We start from the raw sequence: 3,519 nt of genomic DNA on the forward strand, positions 1-3,519 counted from the left end.
ACCTAAGGCCCTGCTTGTGGACAAATGCCTTTGATCAGTATTCCCAGCCAGCCTTGGGTACTCACTTATTAAGTCCCAGTCTCAAAAAATTGGCAAAAACCCCAATGCTAGATACTAAGCTTCACTGGCTATCTATAAGGCCAATAGATGGTTACTCATCCAAGGCTTTTATGATCCTATATACAGTTCAAGAAACTAAGATGTATAGGGGTTAGTACATTGTCCCTTATAACAAAGGCAAAGTTTAAGTTATGTGTGGCTGTATGAACAAGACTAAACTAAGCCCATGGTACAAACTCCTGTACACCTATCCTGCAACATGACTCCACTCGAGGTTACCAGATACATTACCAGCAAGACTGGAAACATGCTAAAAATCAGCAATCTATCATTATTTAGTAACTCTTCCTTATTTTTGGAGGCATAGTATCATAATACAGCTGGGGTTAGCCTGGAATTCCCTATGTAAACTAAGCTGGCCCACAACTCACTGAGATCTAACATAAATAGTATGGGAATATTTTCACTTTTATCTCAGGTGCGAGATATGGGACTACTTCAGATTATCCACAGCAGTGTAGTATGATTTGCCTAGTGCTCTAGCAGATAGTTCTGCAATTGTGTGACATTTGGAACTCTGGGGACTTCTCGGGGGGTATATAAATACTAGGGCCCCAGATGCGGGTGGGTTGTTGGTTGGTTGCTGTTGGTCTCGGTTTGTTAAGTAGTCTTGTGCAAAGAAGAAAAAAATAAGATTATCCTGAAGGCAAAGACGAAACTTGCCCCTCATCAGCAGGAAGAAGTCTAATGGTAAAGTATCTAGTACTAGGATGTTGAAAGGGCCAAAAAATGAAGTGAAGAATGGAAGAAGGAGGGCCCATGAAGTAGCAAATGCTGGCTACAGAGATCCACAGGCCTCTACTTCCAAAGTGCTGGGATTAAAGGCGTGAGTCACCACAACAGGCCCACCTGGGTTTTCAAATTTTGCATGGTGTCACACCTCTATCACTTGGGAAGTAGCGGCAGCTTAAGATTCTACCTCCAAGGACTGTTGCTCAGTAGAATACTTCTGGGCCCAGGTTCAATAGATAGCCAGCATCCACACAGTAAGGAGATCACTACCATCCATAATTCCAGTTCGAGAAGATCTGATGCCCTCTTTTGCCTTCCCCTGGTACAAGGTACTCATAAGGTGCACAGATATGCATGCAGTCAAAAACACCTTTTTCAAAAATAAACCAAAAAAAAGAAAAAAACAACAAAATAAAACAAAAACCTTAAAAATCAATTTATGGCCGGACAGTGGTGGCACATGCCCTTAATCCCAGCACTTGGGAGGCAGAGGCAGGCGGAACAAAATAGGCCTCAGATACCCACAGCCGTGACTGCAAAGAACTGCACCAGGTTTTGAGCAACACATTCATACCAAAAGATCAGAAATAAAAGGTACTCGAATTCTTCAAATTACAAAGGAAGAGGTAAAATGGAAGTCCTTGATATTTACATAGAGATCAAGTGAAGGCCAGGCAAAGGAGCAGTGGACCTTTGTCCCCACATCATTCGTGATGCAGAGATACAAGGATCTAGAGTTCAAGACCAACCAGAACTTCACGTCAAGAAAAGGGATCGGGGAGAGATGTAGTGAGTGACTGCATTTCATCAGAGCCAAGAGACCATCATTACCAATTCCACAAACTCCTTAAAATTACAGTGGTATCATTAGCTTTTCAGGAGTTAGGCTAAATTGAGGCCAATGTTCAAATTCTCTGAAAGACATTATAAAGTCCTTTACGCTACCAAAAAAGTAAAAGATGTGCCAGAACTTGACAAAAACTAGCAGCTTAAACAAATTTGGTGTTTTTAGTGGATCTAATTCTCATAGGCCCCTTCCAGGTGAAAACCAACTTATAAATAACAATATTTCCACTAGCAGTATTCTAAAGAAAACTGAAATTCTGAAAAGCTCAAATCAAGGTAAACAATTTGACAAATTATGAAACCTATTAACAATGGAAAATCTGTTATCTTTTTCTTTTTTACATTTTTTTTATTGTGTATTTGTGTGAGAGAGAGAGAGACAGAGACTGTGAGACAGTCGGGAAAACCTGTAGAAGCAGTTCTCTCATTCTAGCAATATAGGCTCCAAGGATCTAATTCTGGCCACCTGGCTTGGGAGGATGTGTGTTATCACTGATCCTGAAGCCTTCATTTTCAATGTGATACAAGAGCTCCTGATAGTATTTTGGTGTATTTGCAACTCCATCTCAGTCAGCATGTTACCTACCAATTTGTAAATGCAATGCAAAGAACTGCAATTTGATATTTCATTTAAAGGCTTTGGACATATCTATTCAGCTTTTAAGGTTCTATGTTTCCCGGGAACAAATACCCTCTGCTCTATAATCATACCTTATTCATGTAATGGGATTTCTGGCAACATCTACACTTCAAGGAAGAAACAGAGAGTAAAATTAGAACCAAAACATGTGATAAGATTATTAAGAACTCACAGAATTGCTACTTCCATCAAACTAGACACACCTGTTTGTTTGGTTAGTTGGTTGGTTGGTTTTGGTTTTTGTTGTTTTGCAAGACAGGCTTTCTCTGTATATCCCGGGCTGTTCTGGAAAACAAGCTCTATATAAACCAGGCTGGCCTCAACTCAAGAGATCCACCTGCCTTTGAATCCCAAGTGCTGGGCTGGGATTAAAAGCGTGGGCCATCACCGCCTGGCTTGACACACACTGATTTATCAAGCACAAATGTCAATAAACCACTAGTTTCATGTTACCCTCTTTTAATTTTATAATTAAAAAATGTTTTAAGCCGGGTAGTGGTGGTGCACGCCTTTAATCCCAGCCCTTGGAAGGCAGAGGCAGATGGATTTCTGAGTTCGAGGCCAGCATGGTCTACAGAGTGAGTTCCAGGAAAGCCAGGGAAAGACAGAAACCCTGTCTTGAACCCTCCCCCCAAAAAAATTTTAAAAACCAAGTCTTATTTCTTTTCTTTTTTTTAATTTTAAAGACTTATTTTTATGAATTGAATAGATGTCTCAGCAGTTAAGAGCACTGGCTGCTCTTCCAGAGGCTCCTGGTTTCAAAGCACCTAGAAGGGTGACTTACAACCATCTATCTGTAACTCTAGTCCCAGAGAATCCTTTTCGTGCCTTCCTGAGTACCAAGCACAGAATCGCACAGACATGCAGCTTGGCAAAACAGTCACAAGGTCAATAAATCATTTTCAAAGATTTATTTTTAATTATGTGTGGGTGTGTATATCTGCACATGGGTATGTACACAATGAGTGCAAGTGTGGGAAGAGACCAGAGAGATCCTATCCCCTGAGTTGGAGTTTGACAGCTGTGAGCCAACTGAGGTGGGTGCTGAGAACCAAACTTGGGTTGTCTAAAAAACTGCTGAGCCATCTCCCAGACCCCAACTTATTTTTATGTGTATCTCTGAGTATATGTGAAGGCCAAAAGAGTTTGTCAAATTCCATGAAACTCGAGTTACAGATGCT

General features: G+C 40.8%; 1 long non-coding RNA gene across 1 annotated transcript in view; it reads right to left on the reverse strand.

The window, feature by feature from the left end:
* Positions 1-424: 424 nt before the first annotated feature.
* The window catches only part of LOC116070348, a 14,374-nt gene continuing 11,279 nt past the window's right edge, over positions 425-3,519 (reverse strand). Inside the window, exon 2 of the long non-coding RNA XR_004110361.1 lies at positions 425-2,541. This is a non-coding gene — a long non-coding RNA (uncharacterized LOC116070348). The remainder of the gene's footprint in view (positions 2,542-3,519) is intronic.

This window comes from Mastomys coucha, unplaced genomic scaffold (genome assembly GCF_008632895.1).
Source record: "Mastomys coucha isolate ucsf_1 unplaced genomic scaffold, UCSF_Mcou_1 pScaffold22, whole genome shotgun sequence".
Classification (NCBI taxonomy): domain Eukaryota; kingdom Metazoa; phylum Chordata; class Mammalia; order Rodentia; family Muridae; genus Mastomys; species Mastomys coucha.